This window comes from Falco peregrinus, chromosome 11 (assembly GCF_023634155.1).
Source record: "Falco peregrinus isolate bFalPer1 chromosome 11, bFalPer1.pri, whole genome shotgun sequence".
NCBI classification, from domain to species: Eukaryota; Metazoa; Chordata; class Aves; order Falconiformes; family Falconidae; genus Falco; species Falco peregrinus.
In genome coordinates, this window is record NC_073731.1 from 4,983,749 (window position 1) to 5,005,959 (window position 22,211).

The 22,211-nt window shown below is 45.7% G+C and overlaps 1 protein-coding gene and 1 long non-coding RNA gene across 3 annotated transcripts in view; one reads left to right on the plus strand and one right to left on the minus strand.

Moving 5' to 3' along the window:
• BMP2 (bone morphogenetic protein 2) overlaps positions 1-22,211 on the plus strand; it is an 85,992-nt gene that overhangs the window by 34,762 nt on the left and 29,019 nt on the right. The gene's annotated exons all lie outside the window — the stretch shown is intronic.
• Positions 20,855-22,211, minus strand: part of LOC114012509 (uncharacterized) — a 366,234-nt gene continuing 364,877 nt past the window's right edge. The window contains exon 15 of the long non-coding RNA XR_008749105.1: positions 20,855-21,388. This is a non-coding gene — a long non-coding RNA (uncharacterized LOC114012509). The remainder of the gene's footprint in view (positions 21,389-22,211) is intronic.

Sequence of the window (22,211 nt, forward strand, 5' to 3'; positions counted from 1 at the left end):
AAATATCCTTTCAGGTTGATTTGAAATGTTTTTGCTGTTCTTCCTCTTTCCTCCTCCCCTGAACTGGCAATAACAAAAAACAAACCTCATCACAGAACGTGGCACAAATTCAAATAGTTTTGGTCAAGCTGTATTTTTCATAGTTAATTTTAAAGGTTTTTGTTGTTGTTGCCCAGACCAAGGATTGTCCTTTATTTTCCTAAGAAATAATGCAGTCCTAGGTGGTGGAAGCTTTCAGTGGGAGAGGGAAGAACCTGAGATCTTTCATTCCTGTGTGAATCTCAAACGTTTCCTCCTGTCCCTCTTGCATCCTCCCTCCTATCTGCCTTTCCTCCAGGGGCTGCACCCACACCTTGGAGGCTAATGAGCAGTTAGCATTGTCTCCAGGACTGAGCGGTCCCGTGTGTGAAGGCAGAGATGGGGTGATGCCCCTGCGGGGTGCAGGGGAAGAGAGCTGCAGGCACAGCCCCCTTGCTGCAAGTACTGGACTGGAGACCAACGAGTGATTCATTTAACAAAGGATCCCCAAGGATGGCTGGAAAAGGCCACCTTAAAGTGGTTGGTGGGGTGGGATGGCCCCCGTGGTCTTGCATTTCTCCTGTTTCTCACCAGCTCTGTCGTTTCCCATCTGCCCTCCCCATTCGTTGCAGCTGCTGGACTGTCAGGTCCTGAGCAGAGGCTGGAGCCTGTCCCAGTCTGCTTGCAGATAAGGAGCTGCCGCTCATAGTGCTTTGGGTTTCCAAAGAAATGAACCAAAACAGCTGAAGACAGATCTTTTTATTAAGCTTTATATTGATGGAAATGCGATCATTGTCATAACTTGAAATATTTGCCACGGTTTCCGAGCCCAAAGAGTGTACCAGCTTATTGCAATGGCATTAACTGACTTCAGTGAGTGGATTAATGAAATAATTAATGATTAAGTGACCAAGATGACCAAGGGGTTGGGAAGTCATTTACTCAGGGATTTCCGCATGAGTTTGGGTCTAGCACTGCCTGAGGAGCTGGAGCTACAGGGAGTCCTGAGCCTGGCCCTGCCACCCAGGGCAGATTCCTCACTTTTTGGACCAGTTGATGGGGACCAAATGCAGGATTTGATTACAGCAATTTTTTCTTTCTTTCTTTTTTTTTTTTTTTTCCCCTTCAGCTCTTTAAAGTCATTTTTCATGGTCATAAGCCCTATTTGGCATAGTTCAAATTAGGACAGCCTTTTTTGTTTTTGGCACAGGAGTGGAACACTTACAGGATGGCTAATTTGCTGCTACCGCTAATGCCAGCTGCTTTAAACTACTGAGCCTTGAGTGCGGAATGTAGGACTGGACTGAACTGTAAGTTCTTTTTTTCATATGCACAGGAATATCCCATTGTTATCAGTCTTCTCTTGAAACATGAGAATTTTTCTTTAAAAAAACAACAGGCAGGAAAAAAATAATCATAAACCCCAAAGGATAAACTTGTGTCTCTTTTAATGTAAAAACCACGACGTCACCATTAAACTGTCAAATTATCCTCTGTTTAATTTCTGTATAAATTTTAAAACTTTCTGCAGACAGCCAATAAACCTTAAGGTGTAGGACTTGTTTCTGCTTCCATTGAAGTTGGTGGCAAACCTCCCATTCATTTTGGTGTGTAGGATCAAACCCCCAGCACATAAATAATCAGGAGTGAAGGTGCTGTGTGATTCTTCTGTCCGTATCTCTCCCTTCCTCTCAGAAAACTTCTGAGGTTGGGCCCAACCTTGATCTCATGCACAGGCTGTGAGCATCTATCTGTCTTCCTTTCTGTCTTTCTGTCTGTCTTTCCTTGCCCCCCCCCCCCCCCCCCTCCCCCCTTCTTTGTGGGTTTTGATCTCTGCCTTTGAAATGGAAGCAAATTCCCTGCAGGGTGCTCTGTGATCATTTGTTGGGTGTAGTCGAATGCTTTCACTTCTTGCTGTAGGTGAAATGGCTCATGTGCAATGATATTAACTCTCTGCTAGGCAGCCATACAGCAGGAGCAATTCCTGCATTCCTACTGTTTTCCTAGATGCTTAACAGAGTAGGCGGCTTCCCCCCAGCACCATAAAACCTCCCTCGGTAAAGCACAAGTGGGTGTAGTGGAGTAATGCAGTGCTATGAGAATACAAGATATATGGGAGGCAACGTTTTAGGGAGAGCCAGATCTTGGACAGATCCATCTGCGTAGTTAGCCTGGGTTAGTTGATCTAAATAAAAGATACTACCTCTTCCTGCAAATCCATGCATAATCTAACGGTTTGTTGTCAATTATGATTTACTTGCTATAGAAGAAAATCTCATTTCCCCTTGGTTTCGCTGGAATGAAGCAGTTGGAAAGGGTAGTTGAGGAAGGAAATTACGGTGATGGGATAAGTGTTAGAAGAGGAAAAAAAAAAAAAAAAAAAAGACTGTTTTAACAGGAGAGCTATGGTTAGGCCCAGCCCAGAAAAGTATGTAAGAATGTGCTTGTGATTTGCTTCCAACAAAATTTTTAAGCCTATACTTAACTATAAGCATGAGTATCTCGTTGCTTAAGGTTAAGCACGTGCTGAAATTCTCATCTGGAGGTAAGCCTTGGCTGGCAAGACTGAAAGAAATGGAGACCACATAATCAACTTCCAAAGCAAGAGCCTAATCCTACCCAGTCAGCTATGTTGGGGGAGTTTCCAGGAAGGCAAAGAGGTTGCAGGAGGTGGATCTGCGTCTCTGATCTTACAAATTTCCTGGCAGGTGCAAAAGTGACTGCTCTGAACAATACCAGAGGTGTTTGCAGGATTGGCCTGAAGGCTTTGTCTGCAGCAGCAGATGAGGTTAACAGGCGATTTAAAACAAACAAACAGCCCCACCTCCCTCCAAAAATTTCATGAAGATGGCCCTTGTGGTTGTGGTGTAATTTTAAAAAGATTTAAGCAGGGTTGCTCTGAAACTGTTCCTATAGCTCTAGAAAAAAAATCAGTCTTTGCTCCTTTGTCTCTCAGTTTTGCAAATCCATATCCCGAAGCCACATCTGTGTTAGGGAGTCAATCTGGGCATCTCTTTTTACACCCTCATGTCTTGGATTTTCATATTATTTGAAGAAAAATACCAAGTGACACTAAGCAGTTGTTTAAATGATGTTTACTTATTTAGTAGGACTTTTAACTGCAAGTTTTCCAAATAATTACATGTAAAGAATGTGTGTCCATGCGGGCACACGTGTGTGTGTATATGTGTGTGTAATGGGGTAAACTGCGCTCTTCACTCTTAAAAAAAATGCATGTGCACACATGCACAAAATAATGGGGAAGAAAGGGAAAGGAAAAGCATTTGCTTATGGATATGAAATGTAGTTCTGAAAACTGGTTTTATTTTAAGCCCCTGGAGAATGTTACAACATCAATGAAGGTAGTGTCATCTCTTCCCATCTGTGAAACATGGGACCATGTTTATAGCAAGCAGAGAGAGAAGCAAACACAAAAGGAGAGAAAACAAGATCAGGGTGGATCTGCTGCTGTGCGCTGCTGCGGTGGCTGCGGTCTGCTTGGGGCCACAGATGGGGATTTAACAAGAAGGCTGAAAAAGGAGGCTTTGGGTGCTCCACGCTTCGTCAAAACTAGGTTTAAGGTCCCATTTTCATTACGAAGGCTTTTGGCAAAGGCACAGTTGATGAAGCCACTGGATTTCTTCTATCTAGTGGAGACGTGAGGGAGGTGATTGAAGTGTTTCCAGGTGTTTCTGTCTTCACAGAAGTCTCAGGAGAGTTTTTGGCTTGGTGGTGGTTTGTATGCTAGACTAGGGGTTCGCCAACACTTTCTGCCCTCCCAGGCTGCTTGGGCAGTGGGTGAGTCTGTTCTGCAGCACACACCAGCCCCGTGAGACTGATACAGCTTGGCCACCCCACAAAGACAGTTGGGTCGCTCTAACCACCCAAGGCTTTGCTGCCAGAGTGCATGACGGCTCTAGGGATGACCTCTGCAGGCATTGTTTCGACCTTGGTTTAGCTGTAATTGCATTGGAGAATAAGCCACTCATTTTTAAATCCCCAGCAGTGAGTTTGTAAGTCAAGCTGTGCATGTGTCAATAGTAAATAATGAGGTGGAAAAACATGGATGGCCATCATATAGCATCAATACATTTGTAAGGCACTGGGTGATAAGTGGGTCCTACGCAGTGTTTCAGGAAAGACCTCGCCTTTGGATTTTTGTGAAGATGATGGTCTACAGAAAAGGTAACTGTGCTGGAAACAATGGAAGTTATCTACAAGTATGTTCAGGAAGGCCTGGGGCTTTCAGATGCAAATATAGAAATATATTTAACATCTTGACTTCTATTCTTTTGTCATAATACAAAGTAGAAAGACAATGTTTAGTAAATGTTTACATCTTACAAAGGGGAGTTTTGCAAATTGCATTGTAGCTCTTTGGGAGGAACCAGGAAAGAGGGCAGGATGTTAACAACATAAAAAAGAATAGCAATAAAACCCACCCCTAATATTAATTGTCTAAGAGGAAATGCATCTATCTCTCATCAGGACATTTCAGACTCTGCTTTGCATTGCTGGAAGCCTGAGAACACTAATCGTTTTTTGGCATGGAGAAGCAAGTTCTTGCATACTTGAAACATAACTCATTTACAGTTGTTTTGATAGATGCTTATAAGCAATATGGAGAACCTCTCAAGTCCCTTTGGCTTGCTGAGCATCAGAGCTAAGAACGAGCCCAAGCCGCAGAGTTCAGATGTAGATCTGGCTCAGCTTCTTGACGTGGGAACTGGAGGGGACTTCTCTGATTAAACACCTCTGTTCATTTTTGGTCCCAAGGTTGGCTGTGTTATGCAATGAAACTCTATCAACAGGTTTCCTTGTGAACTAAGAACACACCTGAAAGAATCCTCAAAGAAGTTAGCACCCTCACCATGGCACAGAGCCATCATATAGCTCTCCAGCAAGGTGACAACAGCTCACACTTCTTGAAGATCTGGGCCCCAGGCATTGTGAAGGTCAATATGGTGCTGGCAGGTGAAATCAAGAAGGATGCCTAAGAACTCCAGGCAGTCTTGGGAGGGAGGCGTAGCTCAGGGGGCTGCAGCTTGGTCCTCTTCCTCCCTGAAACAGCAGCTGAGAGCCACCATGTGCTGAGGTCAGGTGCAGACTCAAAAGCTGGGCAGAGTCGCAGGGTGTGGGTGATGCGGGAAAGCATGGGGTGACCTGTAAAAATTAGATACTGAACTCTGTGTGCGTATTTGTGCATACATGCGTGTATGGAGGGAGGTGGAACAGGTTTGTGGCTGCAGTGAAATCTTTGTTGCTGGCCAATGCCAGTCATCATGTAAAAGCCTCGGTTGTTGACGTTCTTTACTCAGACTGAGGCTTTGCCGCATGTTTCAGTTTCTCCCACAGACTGCTATCCAAACATGAGTTTGAAGATGAAGATTAGCAATATGACACTAACTCTTGTGTGGAGTGATTTCTTCTCCCCAGACCCCTGCCCATTCCTCCTGGTGCCCAGAAAGCGAAACCAGTAGCAAAGTGGTCTCCATGGGCAGTTTCTTTTAGTCATGGAAATTGTTATGTTTCTGCTGAATTATTTTGATTTCATGCTGATTGAAGTCCTATGAAGTTGCAATGAGTAAGATCTTGGTTACCTTGCATTGTTGGGAGGAAAAGGAATGGGATTATAAACTGTGTGACGGTCAAGGAGTCCTGCATGTAACTCATGGTGTGTCTTTGTGTATAGAGGATGCAAAGATTTCTGTAGGAAGCCTGGAAATCCACTTGTGGAGATACAGAGGAGGTGATGCCAAATGCTTAAGAGCCAGATTTTTTTCTTTTGTATAGGCTATCTTCCTCCTTCCAGGTGAACTGGAGTCCTGGTCTTCATTTTCTTTTGTAGTGTAGCTCTCATGCTGTTTTCAGAGTGTATTTACTCCTGTTCTGCGTGTACCATCCCTATGAAATCCTTGCAGAAGCATATTCTTGGAGTTAGATAATACCTAATTTTCCCCCCTAGTTTTTCTCTGTCTCTTCCTGTTCCTTTCTTTCCATACCCTTCTTTCCCTTTTCTTTCACTTGTCTTCCTCTGAGCATCCATTCTCTCTCCCCTGCAGGGTTGCCTGACTCTCATTCATTGTGCTGCACGTCTCGTCTCTCCTGATAGCTGGCAGGAGAACTGCAGGAGTCTTTTCCTGCTCCACCCTTGCAGGAGGTTTTGGAGCCCTGCAGGGAGCTGCAGACTTCTTGCTCACTGACTTGTGAGGACAGGAGAAGCGCTCTAAACTCCACCTAGTAAGGAGGAAGGTGGAGGACCTTGGCTTTGCAGAAGTTAGGTCTGGAGGGAAGGAAGCCTCGGAGCAGCTGGAGCTGTGCAGGAGGCTCAGGCTGAAAGCCCTAGATACTGCCAGTGGGTCTGCCTACTTGTTTAAAATTATGATAGGTGCTTTGGCACTTAAAGCAATCAAACCAAATGGCTACAGTATATTAAAAAAAATTCCACATCAAAACACAAAAACAAAAACAAAACAAAAAAAAGGACAGGACCATACAAAGGTCATCACCAGCCCCTTTGTCTCACATTCATGTTTGTTGTGGTGTTAACTGTAGCAGAAGCTTCCATCTCACATCAGCCCAGGACAAAACCCAGACGTGGGCACAGAGTCCGGCTTCCGCAGTCAGTCCCGCGCCCCCGAGGAGAAGCTGGGCCGGAGGAGCAGTGCCTGTCCAGCTGCTGCTGCCTGCAAAGCGGCACGGCAGCCTTTTGGCGATGCCAAGCTGCCCGGCGTTCTGCTGGCCCTGTCAGCCCGCCTGGTGTCCCTGTTACTTCTCAGCCTCAGGAGACAGGCTGCAGGGTTTAATAAGGGACCTCATCTGCTAAGTGTGAAGGTACAGGAAAATAACAAAACTAGCTGGACAGTTTTCTGAGGTACTAACGACCCGTCTCCACAAAAGCATTTTCATATTCTGTTTAAAAAAAGGTTAAAGAGTGACTATCGTTTTCTTCTTCCCTCTGCGCTTTTGCGCTTTTTTTCTTGCTGGCAAAAGAGTATAAATTATTGAAAAAGCCCAAAACCATAAGAAGAAAGAGAGAAAAACTTATCAGTCACTTTATTCTCGTTTGAATAACAGCAAAGGACTTTAATTTTCCTGTTTGGTTTTTTTTATAAGGTTGCAAAAAACTTCTCCCAGTACGGTTAAATGTTAGTAAAAAATGTAATTAATAATAGAATCAAAATGAAATTCTAATAGTCCAGGGTGAATGTTGGCTCAGATGCTCATAATCATATAAAACCTCCTCTGGGATCTTTCATGAAAACAAATGAGCTCAGAGAGCCTTTTACAGAATGGTCGGAGCCTTCTGTAGCAGTGCTATGCCCTAAGAAAACCAGGAGTGACCTACAGAATCGATATTTATCAAGTCACCAAAAATATTTTCTAACTTTTTCAGTCCAGGAGATTCTTTCCCTTTGGGATCATCCTCCCATGTACTGACCGTGACTGGTTTTAGAGAGACTTGCTTACTTTGGGTTGTGATAATGTGGCAGCTGGCATAAATACGAGAGAGAGGAGATTTAGGACATCTGACTTCCAATGTGATCGAGATATTTTTTGTATTGCAGCAGGACAAAATTTTCAAAATCTCCCAAATGAGCTTAAATGCCTAAAGTAGCATTTTTAAAAGCAATTGAATGTTTAGACTTTGGCTTCCCTCCGATTTTCTGTGGGAGGATATCAAGTCAAATATTCAGAAGCATCACAGTTCTTTAGCCAAACTCCTTGTGGGTACTTGGTAGGTTTCCCTTCCCTGTTTCTAATTTGGTTTATACCCCAAAGCCAACTGGTTTTTGCTATTCATTCTGTGGGTGGGAAAGCTTGTGAGAAGGTATTAACAGCTATACATCCCAGTCAAGCGATTTTCTCTGAACTTTCCTGGATGCGAGGAGGGAGTTCGTCTCCAAATCAACAGTGTGTTTGCAGGCCTTTGGTGGTGGTGTTTTTTGTCAGGCAGATCTACATCAGGAAATCTGAACACCTGGAGAAGGTTCAAGTGCAGACTGAGCTTCAGGTCTCAGCTTGGACTCAAACAGATATTAGGACTACAAACCTTTCATCAGCGCGTGTTAGTAGTTAGTAGTGTTAGTAGGATACACGAGATATTGTTTATTGCTTAGGGACTGGTGTTCTGGTGGTTCTGCTCTGTGGCATATGTACAGGACAAGTGGCTTCTGCCAGTTTAGGGCAGCCTTCACCTCTGGTTTGTTCTCAGGTTCCCAGCCCAGGTTGCCGGCATGGACGCTGCGGCCACCGGCCTTGGCTGCGCGTGTCTGTCAGGGGTGGGCTGTGGCCTCCAGACCCCTCCATTGTGGGGGTAGGTGCTGAGCATCAAATGAGACTTGCAGGTGTTAGCCACAAAATGAGGTTGTTACGGGCAAGCTGGAGGGCCCCTGGGGAAAAGACTACGAATCCGACACTGGTGAGGGAGCCAAGGGCTCCTGACCTCCTCCGAGTCATCCCACTGTCATGTCCATAATTACTGGCTGCTCACAGGCACTTGCTGTGATCCCAGCTCTTCCCGCTTTACCCAAGAGGAAGAGCTACACTTCAATGCCCTTCTCCCTCCTTCCTTGCTGTTGACTGTGCTTTGAGAAAGGTTTATGTTTCTCCTTCAGCTATTAGAGGGGAGCTAGTGATCTGAGCTAGTCCCTGGTGACAGCAAGGCTCCGAGCCTGAACTCTTACTCCTCCATTTGGCAGCTCATCAAGAGTGACCAGCCCCCTCCTAAGAAATGGGCATCTCCTTTCCAGAGAGAGAAAGGACAGTTGAGTGTCCATCTGACCTTGGTGGGAAGTCTGACTGTCAAGAAGGGGTGTAAAAAGTATGAGGGTAAACCTCTTGAGGTGAAGAGGCATTGGGGAATCTTCCCTGTCAAGGCTTACCCAGGCTTGCTTTGCTTAAGCCAGCTCATTTGGTGTCACCTCTGAAGCCCCCAGAGGTGACCACTAAGAAGTCCATGGGCTTCATTGGCCATAGGTTTGGGTCAGTGTAGTAATTCCTGTAGCAATTCCCCAGACACAACAGGGACCATGTAGAATATCTCATGTTTTTTAAACCAAACTGTATTTTGTGCTAATACCACAGTTTCTTCCTTCAAGAAAGGATTGGTGACCAAAACTTGAACTATTTTTTCAAATAAAATTCGTTAAAATGCTGCCTCCAACAGGTGGGGGGAGCCCATGCCAACATGCAATTTAAAGTTCAGTTCAGTGCTGATGGTTTATGGCTGATAATGAATTTAGCAAGCTACTAGTTAGGCTTTGATGCTAATTATTTTAAGTATCATAGGTTCTGATTCACAAGGCAGTAATCACAGGTCATTATTACCGACATTATTAGGTTAAGTTAAAAATTAACTTTTAGGCTTAGAGCACCATGTACTAATATACTCTGAAATGAAACACCTGTGTGATGCCTTAACAGACAGTTGAGGGCAATTAGCCCCCTTAATTAAATGAGCTACAACTGTGCGTTGTTTGTTGTTAGACTGAAAAAAAATGGTATTTGCACCTTTACACAGCAGTTTTCAATAGCTGAAATAGGACACCGGTTGGAAAAAAAATGAGCCCAAGTTTTGCAAAGCCATGGTGATTTTCTCCTTTGAGATACTGTGGTCAGTGCCCCACACACCCTTCCAGGAATAAGTTGAACCCAAAGTGATTTTGTTGGCTGGACTCTTAAATGGACTAAAATGGGATCAGCAGAGCTGCATCCATGTACGGGCTTTGTGTTTCAGGTAAATGCAGATGCAGATCCAGTTTTCTGACGTGGCTTTGCTTCCTATCTCGGGACTTCTGCAGGCAAGCTCCAGCCTGCACCTCTGCCACATCCAGCTGCACCACTGGTGTTCAGGGAGGGATGAAGCAGTTTAACGGGATGAACTTTTACCATTGAGCAGGCTATGATAGCTGTGACTGCTCCCTTCACCTGCGGTGCTTGGGGTCCTCCATCTCCTCTGCCAGCTCGGGGCAGGTTATGGCCATGCTGGTTCCTTTCAGGAGCTCCTGAGACCTGGAGACAGCACGGAAATGCGCTTGTGGAGACATCCCTCCGGCTTCCTGTCGCACAGGTACTTTGTAATCGAAAATTCCTTTCTAGGTGCATTGAAAGATACTAGCTTTAACAGAGTTTTGAATAGGATGGTGATTTCCGTAGGCACTACTTCCTTTAGCTTAGGTTATCTGACATATAGGAACAAGTACCTTGTTTAATTGGAAAGGGCCTGATATTTGCATTTCAATGGGACCATCTAGGTATAGAATCCAGTGAAAAGCATCTGCAGGCGTGTTTGTGTGGAATTTCAATGCCTTCTCATCCTGCAAAGGCTTGACAGATATGTAATTCAAAGAGGAGAGGAAGGAGGATAATTTCAGATCTCCCAATTGTGAAGTTTCTTTACAAGGGAGTATAGAAAGCTTAAATAATTTGACCACCAGCATAGCCCAAAATAGGACACAGATACCAATGCCTAGTCCTTACCTGTGGCCATAAGATCATCTTTCTTCATTATGATCATAAGATCATAACAAAAACGCAGAAGCTGCTTGCACTGTTGTGCAGGCACCATGGGGACAGACGGGGGTTATGAGGGCCAGCACCTGGCACACAGGGGCCAGGGGAAAGCAAATGAAACGGGTCACCAAACCAGTCTGCCTGGCACAGCCCAAAGGGACACATTCCTCCCCACCTCCATCTGCATGCAGGGTGGGCAGGGTGCTCTGGCTGGTGTGCCAGGGCAGGAGGGTCCCCGATTCACCTCTTGCCTTTCACAGTGTGGTTTTTGGGTAGCTTGTGGTACCTTCTGGCAGGTTGCTGTTGAGACCTCCAGTAACAGAGGTGTGGAACTAGTGAGGAAGCAATGGCAGTGTCTTCCCAGCATCAGGTCCGCCCAGGAGCTGAACAGCTGTGGTTTTCCTGGTTTTGTTCTTGGTGGTTTTGGGGAATCTTTCCTTCTGTTTTTTTCAGATACTGCAGAGCCTTCTGCCAGACAAAATGAGCCTGATTCTGCAGCACATGTTTTGGTACACATTTTTTTTTCTCCTCCACCTGCCCAAAATCATAGAATAATTTAGGTTGGAAAAGACCTTTCAGATCATCAAGTCCAACCGTTAACCCAGCACTGCCAAGTCCACCACTAAACCATGTCCCTAAGTGCCACATCTACATTTTTGTAAATACTTCCAGGGTAGAGGTTGGCTTTCTTTTTGGAATGAGCCTAAAAAAATAACTGAAAATGGACACACACGCTCCTTTTAAAAATTATGTCCAGCTGAATCATCTTGTCCGTCAATATGTACTTCAATTTACAAAACCAGTCTGGATTGTTCTGATAAGTCTCTTGAAGATAACCAGGACAAAACAGGGGACTATTAAATTGAAATTGTTACAAGGAAATATGCAAGAACACCTAGAATATGAAACACCAAAATTGCAAAACTGAGCTAAAGACTCAGTGTATGGATTTTGTGTCTGGAAATACTGGCAGATCCCAGTTTATTAAGTTATGAAAAGAAAAGTAAGTGGATCCAGGCTTTTAGTTATAAGTCTCAGAGCACTTCACAAATGTGCTAAGCGTGCAATGACTCCCCCAACCCCCACCCCTGCTTTGAGAGAGAGATATGGGGAACTACAGCACTGAAAAACACGCCGCTGTGACATGGCCACAAATGGCTCTCTGAATCTCACCCCATTGCTTTTGCTGCTGGGCTACACCGAAGTAATTACTTGGTTGCCAGTTGTGTAGCTGGGCATAAACAGAATTCACTCCATCACCCAGGAATTGTGGGTGGTGGGAAGTTCTGGCTGATGAGGCTCTGGATTAAGTGTGTTGGTGCTGGAGGATAGGGTGTTCCTGTGCAGACAGCCCTTGACTTAGGAATTTGCTCCTCACAAAGGTATGCCAAGCCCTGAGGCTGCCTGCACTTAGGGTGTGATGTAAGATACAGCTCTTTGTTGAGAGCTTTTCTCCTGACATCCTTGCAAGCCAGGCAGATGCGTGGATATCTCCTAGTAGTTACCCCTGGAAGGAAACATTACTAGATATCCTAAGGGGTAAACAGTGCTCAGAGCTGAATTAAGAAGTGGTGTCTCTGTTTACTCCAGTTCTGTATGTGCCGCTAAATATTTTTAGGGAAAAGAACTTGTGTTTTATTAGCAGTGGCCAGTTTTCAGTATTGACTCCCAGACCTGCAGAGGTGTCCTCTTTGAAGTCCAGAAGAACGAGGAATTTGCCAGAACTTCAGGTTTCACTCCAGACCCAAAGCTCAGATCACAGTCAATGAAGGAGCTGCCAAGGGGAGGTGGGAATGGGTGGCTTGGAAGTGCGTGGGACAAGCAACGGGGCTGAAGCAGGGCTCCATGCGCAGCCCTACTCCCAAGGCCAGCTCTTGGCCAGGAGGCATCCTCCCGTCAGCTCCTTGTAGCCAGAAGAGCTGAAAGCGGATCAAGCCGGTGGCCTCCCCTGACGATTGCCAGGACAAGGTGAGCACAGCTTGCACAGTCCTGCTGCCACTCACCTTTGCTGGTGTCCCTCATCATTGCTCTTCTCCTCCGATGTTAAAAACTGTGTTTGCTCTGTACAGGCATCTTGTGCTTTTGTAAGGTGATAATCAGGCTTGGAGGTGACTGTTTCTTCTGTAGTTTCTTTGGTGAGTGACAGAGCACCTTGTCTGTGATGAGGGTGATGGCAAAGCCACGAGCTAATGTTGTACGTAACTTCATATTTCCCTGTACTCTCTCCCTTGGCTTGTTTGCTTTGTTTAGTTTGCAGTGCAGGACAACTGCTTCTTATTAATCTGTGTATTCCATTTTCCATCCTGCAATTTTCATCCAAGTTTGGGAGCTCTAGCAGCTGCTGTTGTGTACATAGCAATAAGGATCTCCAAGTACTTATCCCTAGACTTTTTAAGCATCTTTCTTTCTCTTGTCTTTAGAAAATGCTGCTATTTTTATCATTTGAGCTGAAATTTTCCCTAGAAGTAGTTTGGTTTCTGACAGGTTGTTGGAAGGGATAAGACCTTTAGTCCAAGATGGAATTGAAGGAGGAGAGGAAAAGAAGGGATAGCGACAGACAGGTACACGCAAGCAGACGGACGCACCCTTTCGTAGCCTCGTATTTCTGTGTATGAGTAGGCACCAGCCCAGTGTCTGACACACCTGTTGATGTGGGAATTCAGGGTCCAAGCCATGACCCTGCTTGACTGAGATCAGTGGCTCGGCCTTGGGTTTCCACCTTTCCCAGGCAAATGCCCTGTTTTGAGGGAAGAGGGGATCCTTGCTTGCTCCACAGTTCCCAGCAGAACTAGTGTTGCATGCTCAGAAATCCTCCTAGCTGGAGTTCTTATTTTCCAGCTAATGCTATTTATATCAGCCTTTCCCTTCAGCTTTAACCGGGATGGGATCAAAGCTCTGGGAGCAGAGATCTGTCATTACACAGGCTATGAATTCTCTATTGCTACCTCAGGTTTTGATTCAATTTGGGGGTTGTGTGGAATTCATCTAAAGCCAAGTGGTTTTGGATGTCAAAACCATAAAACAATTTTCCTGTTTCATGTGACGCGGGTATATAATAATGTATTTGGCCTTGCCCTAGGTTACCTAACCATGGGCTGTGATTCACCTCAGAGGTTTAGCTGCCCTTTTACTGGACATGTGCTCAGTTTCAATTTTTGTAATGAAGACAGAGTCCAGCCAATGCTTCTGCCTTTCAGGTTCCACCGAGAGCAATTCCAGTAGCTCTGCTAGTTAATATTAAAATTCTACTTACTGCCAATACAACACTAATGATCTGTACTTCAAGGGCACCTTTGATGTGATGATCTCAAAGCAAATCAATTAAGGGTTATCCCACACCCATGCTATGGATGGAAACATTGAATGTATGGAGAAGCAAGTCCTAAAATCACTGGCAAACTGGATGTGAAAACTGAAATTTCTGTCCCTTTCTGTTCCTGTGAGAGGGTCAGCAATATCAGTGTTTGTTTTCTTCCCTGTGCAGAAGACCAAAATTTTGCTATTGTGGATATGTTTACAGAACAGAATATATAAAAGAAAAAAATAATCCCAGAAAATGTCACAGCATTTAGTTGTGTATCAGATTCAAAATCAGGCCGAATGACGTGTTATCCCTCTGGTGGTGTGTGCCCTTGGTCCTCTGCAGCGCTGGACTCCGGGCTGTGCCGTAATGGATGGTGCCTGCTCCTGAGGTCCAACAGCGTGGCTGCCCTCAGGGGTGATGGAGGTGCAGAGTATCCAAACCATTACTGGTCTTAGGGCACCTTTGGCAAATGCTCTTCAATGCTGTAGTGAATCAGCGTCAAATATTTAATTTTAAATTTCCCATATAGAAGGGACCCCAAACAAACCTCTCCCGAAATTTGTCCCCCCAAAACAGTCAACTCCAGTTGCACTTTGCAAGTAGCAGGCTCCATGCGTTCTGTTCCAAATCTGACATAAATCAGAAGGTGTTTGCAGCACCTGGCTGGAATCAGCTTAAGGAAAGAGCTGTGTGTTGCTCCCTTTATTTTGGAAGTCTCAGTGTTTATCAGGCCATGTACAGCTGCTGTATGCCGGTCCCTCTCCAGGAACTGGAGTGTGACTGCACACACTAGCAAGCAGTGGTGGAAGTCCAGCCTGGAGGCACTGCCCTGTCCCAGGTCCTGTGCTGGTGGGATCTGGTCATTGAGAGGAGACAGGTTACAGTCAGCTTTGGTTCTGCACTCTCCACATTACAGTCATTTTTGGCTGAGGAGGCACAGAAACCATTTCTGATTAGGCTGAGTGCTCTTGTCCTCTTCTGCATCCCCGAATGTTTGCACGCACAGGGACAGACAGCTGGCCAAACAGGAAGGGTGAAAGCCAGTGCTATAACTGGTACCTTGTGTTTGGTAAGGTCAGTATCAGTTTTGGTGTGGTGTGTGTGAACTCTGCAGGATTAAGTGAGGAGAAGCTTTCCCTTTCACGTTATGCTTTGTCCTGAGCATTGGTGGTAGTGGGACTTGCACCCTGAAGCATATTTGGAAGCATTTAAACATGCAGCTGTGACAGCGGGAGGGGAAAATGGCTTCTTTCCAAACGCCCGAGGCAAGGATTACTTTTCTGCAAATTGCCATAGGATGTGATGGTTCTTTAAAGCTCACGCCTCCTTAAACACATGCGTATCTTTCTAAGGGATGAAGTTCCCTCCACATTGACAGTTAGCCTTCCTTGCAGTGCACATCATGGACTGGAAAGTCTAGGCAGTGTAATGGAAACAGTCCCTGAAGATGAAGAGATTCTCCAATTTGTCCTGTTGGGCAAACATCTGCATGGGAGCAGAGGCTCCTGCTTTAATCTTACCCTCTTGGTCTTGCGTTTCCGGGTTATCCTTTTATGTGAGTCATAGTTTTTATCTATACAAAGAGAAGCTTTAAACTGCCTCAAGTGAGGTATTTTTCCAGTACTTTAGCACTAATTAATCATTAAAGTGCCAAGATCAAAGGGTGGGGTATGTTCTTATGATCACATTGTGGCCAGTTCCTTATAAATACTGGTATTTTGTGAGTTTCAAATCAAATCTCCCATGGAGAATGATTTGGCAACAAGATGATGGGCTGCTTTTCTTTGTGTCTTTCACAAGTAAAAGGAGCTTTAACTCCACGGGGAATACGGTGTCAGCCCCACAAAAAAAAGGCCAGCTATTGCTTCAAATGCACTGGCACCCAAAGGTGCTGGTGATTTAGGCATGGATGTAAAAACCCAGCCCTGTGGAGTGAGAGGTAACAGTCCCTGTCTGGGAGATCTGGTGGCTCAGTCAGACAAGCAGCGAAAATGCTGGAGCCTAGAGCCTATTTCAAGGGTAACTAAAGGCAGTTAAGGGTGTAAACGTCACTGTAAGCCAGTAAGACTTACTACTTAAGTGCTTAAGTTACTTCTGAAAGTGAAGCTTTTATAATAATGCGGCTAGTTTTGAAAAAATGTAGCCTAAGGACACTACTTCAGTGAAGCATTAACCTCAGTCTTAAATGGCTGTGGCTGTTGTCTTCTCACCCGAAAGGCCAGCACTTGCATTTCATGATGCTTCCAACCATTGGCACCGCCAGGGTCCCGACAGCCTTCCTGTGGGCAGCCCTCTGCTGTATCCAGAAAATTCACTCCCCCGTGCTAGCGTGGTTAACTGGTATAAAATCTGCAGCGTCTAAATACTTGGGATCTGACGAAAGAGCTATTGTGCTTATGGCTTATTAAAAAACGAGTGTGAAGAGCACAAGGAGTGCAAAGCAGTCCTGCTGCTGCTGACCACCCGTGGGTGGGAACACAAGAGCCTGGCTGCTCTGGAGGAAAGGCGGGGGGTGTGTTGTTGATTTGTTTTTGTGGGGGGTGAGCAGACCATAGGGCTTCGTCTTCCGTGTCTCTCTCCTGTGTCTGGAGGAGGTGAGACGTGCACTGGGGAGCAGCAAGCCAGAGGTGAGGCTGGGACTGAAGGAGAGGCAGGGCAAGGCAAGTACAAGCTGGTAACACAAGTAACAAAGAATCTGTAAAATTAGTGGCTAATAATGATTGTCCTAGAAACAGATGGAATGGAGCAATAGTATTTCTGAAATGTGTTTGTTTTGTTTTGTTTTGTTTTTTCCCTGTAATATAGGATGTTTGAATTTCTTTTTTTTTTTTTTTTTTTTTTTCTTCGTTCTTTCTCTTGTGGGAGGCCTGGGACTTGACAGCATGGGCTCTTGTCCAGCATTTGTTCTGACCTAGATTTTGATCCCTGCTTTTTTCCCTTACCTTCTGCTTAGCTGGCTACTACCTCTTCAAGACACGCATATAATCTATAAAACATTTGTGCTTCCCATTAGTTTTACTTTCTATTTTCAGGAAATTCTGGAGACTGTAACAAAGAGATTTAAATTAGAATAACCGTAAATGCTTTAGGCTGCTAGGGCGATCTGAACACTTGTAATCAGCAAGGAAACTCAATAAGCCATTTAGTAAAGAGAAGTGAGACTATTAAACAAAATAAAACAGTGGAAGGTGCTGTAGATTAATCAGCGTTTGCCTTCTCTCAGTGGACAGCAGCAATTCACAATACCTTCTCTGACAGCACTGGAGAGCTGGTGCACCTGAACGAAACCCTTGAAAGCAAGTAATTACTATTGCAGGACAGCCTCAAGCCTTGAGCATGGTTTGGGATCTTTTGCACTGGGTGATGTGTGCATGTATATAAAAGACAGTCCCTATCCTGAAGCCTTTGCAGTGGAAAAATACACAAAGCAGACAGGAGATGAGGGGATGATGTGGTTTATGGTCCCTGTTTTCCAGTTGGTGATTGGAAGCAACAGGGAGATTCTCGCTGACATCCCTTGGGAATCTGGCCTCCTTCTTCTTGATCTCTTTTAGCCGTCCTGTCCCCGGTGGTTCGGCACTCCGCCACTTGAACTGAGGAGTAGCTGTTTCTGTAAATACAAAGATACGGAGAACCAAACCCTGTAGTTTGCATGAGGACAAACAATTGAGCCTGAGCCTTGGACTGAATGAGAATTTAGGTTTAAAATCATCAGTTGATTTAGTTAAATGAGTTTAAAGAGTACAATGTGATGTTAAGCTGCATTTATTTTATTGTTGCCTCCTATTTGACACGGCTCAGTTTGGAAACTTGTGGGAGGACATGGATATTTGGCATGAAGCAGAGGCTGCACAGGGTGCCTGCATCTGCAACAGCCCTGCTCAGTTCACAAAGGCAAAAAGCAGCTGAGGGTGGGTGTCATTTCTCCGACATATCCCACCGTACTGGTTGGGAGATGTGATGTTCACCTGGAAATTTCAAACTGATGGTTGAGCTGATGCTGTTGAAGTCAGAACCAGCTGTTGCTAAGAGGGGGGTGTGTGTGTATCTTCATGAAGGTGTTTTTTCTTCAGTGTTGAATCTACAACCCCCCCATCAAACCCAAATCTGACTCAATACGCAGGGATCAGTGCTGCCTGAAGGCCCTGGAGGCTCTGGCTTGTGCTGGTTCAGGTTTCACATGCCTATTGGAAAGATTTACCCAGAAGAAACTCATTGTGCCATCTTGTTCTGTAGCAGCAGTTCTGACTGTGATCTGTGTGCTGTTGTAAAGTGCATTTTACATGAAAGACTATTATTCTTAAGCACAGATGTGTGCAGGGCTTTGTCTTTGTCACCAGCTAGTGGCAGCAGATCAAAAAGGCAAAAAAGGAACAAACCTGCCACCCTGAGAGCACCAGTAGCGGTAAGTGATGCAGCCCTGCCAGCCTGGGTCATTGGAGGAGCAAAGGCTGGTGGGATCCTCTGCAAAGTAAAACAGGGAGGTTCTTGATAAACCTGCACAGTCTATTGATGGGTTAAAAAATATTCAGTAGGAAGAGTGCTTATCTGGCGGGGAGCTAGAAACACTGTTTCTTGCAGGTGAAGGCAGACCAAGCTATTCGCTGCTGAAGCTCATAACCCCTTGGTTGTCACATCTGTGTGCTGCATGGAGCATGGACTTTCCCAGCAAGGAGGCAAAGGGCCAGAGAGACCTGAGCTTTTCCAAAGCACATTGCTCTGGCCTGCTGTCTTGCCTGGCCCTTCTGCTGCTAAGCAAGTTCATTCGAGCATGTGTTGGTGAGGATTTCTAACTGTGCGCACCCCGCTGGTGGCATGGCTGGAGCAGCCCGGGGCCAAGCATCTGCCAAAACCGGGACCCGATGCGCGTGCTGAGGAGCAGCGAAGCGTAGCACCACGATTCAGGCAGCCCTCGGCAGCAAGCGCTTGCATTTGGGTGTTCTTCCCCTCCAAAAATTCAAGTCAGTGACCAACAAGCCTCGCGTGCGTGTGTGCACACGCGCAGGCACCACGTGCTGCGATTCCTCCTTGTTAACGCAGGAGAAGGCGCAGGTAAGCGTGCAGTCCCACCGGCCCCGTCTCCTTCAGGTGTGCTGCACCACCCAGTGTAATTCACACACTAATCCTGTTTGATGATCCAGAAAGAATGTTTCAAGAATGTTTCATCCCTCAGTAATTTTGTTAACCTCTCCTGGCAACAAAAAAAGGGGAGGTAATGAAGTGGTATTTTCAAAGAACATAAAAACCTAGACAGCCCTTCTTTTTTTTGAGAAGGGTTAGTAGGCGTATGGAGGACTTCTCCACATGGCTCTGCACTTCATCTGCAACTTGAAAAAAAAAAACCAACCTCGTGGGATACTAATTCAGTCCTTGGTTTCTTTTGTGTATCAGATGCTGCCAACTGTGCCTTAAATTTGGGCCAGATGCATGATGGTTTTATGATGTGATACTGTTAGGAAGTCTGGGTTGAATATAACGGAGGCTGTGCTAATGGGGCTGCTCCTTTAGGGCAACGGTACAACACTGGCTTGGGACGCTTCAGCTAGTTACTCTGTGCCTCTGTGGGAATACCTCTGCAGCAGAAATTAACGGTTGGGTTTACCAGGGTGGATAAGATTACTGAGGCTGATTGGGTCTGTTAGTGTGCTGAGAGAAGCAAAATACTTTCTGATGCATGGGGGCTTGGGGGAGAGCTTCCGTGTCACCCTTAGGTGAGGAAAAAATGTCAGTTTTTGTTCAGGTTTGTTGCTGAATTATTTGTGTGCGGCTGCAGGCCCTGCTCTCGTATGTTGCCAGGGCAGGCCCTCTCCTTGCCTAAAATGGCCAAAATAGGGAAAGAGGGTTTACGCTCATCTCGGAGCAAAGGGGTCCCGTTACCCATCACAGCAAAGATGTGGCACAACTGGGCTCGGAAGCGGCTCGGCTCACAAGCCCAGTTCAGTGCATGGGACTAGCTTGCAGCTGGAGCCTAATCACAAGACTGTCCTGTTCCTTTCTGATCGCGTCATGTCCTAAAAGCTTTGTGGAGGATCAACCAAATCTCCTGTGTTTTCATTTACTAAGCTCAGTCAAGTGATACAAAAACCAGAACGCTTTTTCTGCCAATCTGAATTTGCAGTGATTAAATTGTGCTGTTGTGGGGGGGTTAATTTTCATGGACAGATATTATCAGTTAATATGCTTAGCAATCTTAAGGAAATATTTGGTAGTTGTTACAGCTACTTAGCTAACAGAAATTGTCATAATTCCTTTGAATTTGGGCTCTGTAACTCAGTGTCATCTACTCTTTCTGTTCGCCTTCCTAATAACGTGATTGCTGTCTTCACATTGTGGTGACACTTTCTCTTCTTTACGTAGCGTTTATTTCCCAGCAACAGCCCAAACAGCTTTGATGTCACCTGGTCTTAAACCTGCCTGCTGATGAGAGATGGAGGAGTGATTGATATGGATTATCACAAACATGGGCCAGGCATGACCACAGGACCCCTGTGCATGTGTATATAATTTTTTTTTAAAATAATTTTCTTATGCAGGTAGTTCCTCACACTATAAAACTTCCTCTGGTGTTGAAATGCTGATTTTTCTTTGTGGGAGTTTGGGGCGATGAGTGAGCGTGGCTAACTCAATACTGGCCTCTGGAACTATGTGCGCTTGCCCAGGGCTCGTCCACCTCCTGATAAACCCGCAGCAGCTGTTTTTACAGGGGGAACAGCCAGGAGGCATGGGGTGGTTGTTTTAAATGCAAATTATTGGGCTTTATACAGGACTAAATGGCTGAATTCTGTGGCTAGCGTCATGCAGGATGGCAAATTATGATGTTAACAGTTGGACGTACTGAGGGCAAACCATTCTAGTGGAACACAAGGCTTGCCCGTTTTTTCTGTGCTTCTGATAAATACGAATAACTTGAAAAGTTCTCTATGCAAGAAAGAAGCACAGCAGTTACTAAAAATTAAGGGAAATACAGTCACACATCTTCAAATAGTAGCATAAACCCAGTAACTTATGACTCAGGACTGAATCCAATCTCCAAGTGCGTTACAAGAACTCTTTATAAGGCAATTACATTTCTGGCTAAGATTCCTCCAGTCAAAAAGTATTTTTACAGCAGAAACATTTTAAAATATTACAAATATTACAATTTATCCTCTATTCTTTATTTGTCTTGAGGGTCTGTTAGCTGAGCAGCCACAGTGCTGATGGACTCGGATTTACGCACACACACACAGAGATGGCATCTTGGGGTGTCAGCCATCGTGTTAGTGTTGCGGAGGTGGGAGCAGGAGAGCCGACTGTCCACATCTCCTTTCTTCTTTGTCCTTCCCATTTGCTTCGTCCTCAAACCGCTGTTCAACGAAGCCGTCAGTGACAGGAGTGGAGGTAGCACCTCTCTGTGAGTCTGTCACCAGCCTTTTCATTTCTCTTCCAGCCCAGCTGTGTGAAGCTCATCACATGAGTGGGAGCCTTTTCCCTCCACGATGGTGGTGCAGTTCTTTCTCAGCTTTGCTGGCTCCACCTCGCAGCTGCTTCTTGGTGCATGGCTGTACTAAGCTGCACACCACCGTAACAAGAGAGGCAGGGATGGGAATATTACTTGTTTTATAGACAAGGCACTACGATCCTCTAGGCACAGACCCATGTTTCCCAACAAACAGTCAAAATCATCTTTCACCCATTGTAGCAACCCAAATGCCTTCCTGCCTCCCTGTATTGCGCAAGCAGCGCAAGTTTGCCGCCTTCTGTCCTCAGATATGCCCCTGGCTTGCTGGTTCAGCTGAAGGGTCTCGCGGCTGAGTTGAGCCATTTTCCCCCTTTCTTGGCTTGACCCACTGCTATGGTCCCAGGGGGACCAGAGCTGCCACACACTCCCCTCTGAGCGTGCCTCCGCTGCTGAAGGCACAGGCTGAGGGCACAGCTGGAACGGGGATGCTTCCTCACTAGAGCATTAAACCCTCCTCGGTGGTGATGCTGTGCCAGTAATAAAACCTAGTCCAAGGCAAGTCATACTAGGAAAAGTGTGCTTTTCCTGGATATCTGTGCCTGTGCTGGAAGAACGGTACCAGAAGCTATGGCAGCCAAAGCCATTCCTCTTCTGGTTTTTGTTTTTCAGTCTGCTTAGTCAATAAATGCTGTGATAAACTTGGCGAAGTTGCTCCACGATGCTGGGCTGTGCTGCGCGAAGCTGATGTTCCGCCACAGGAGCCGGCAGTGCTGGGGAGCCCGGCGGCAGCAGAGCTGCTCTCCAGAGGTGTCGGCTTTGGTCAGGTTGAGGTGAGAGCGGGTTTCACGGGATGGGGCTGCGGAGTGCGCTGTCACTGTACCAGCAGGGTCTTGCCTGAAGCCCTGCCCTCACAAATATTTATGCTGTAGCATA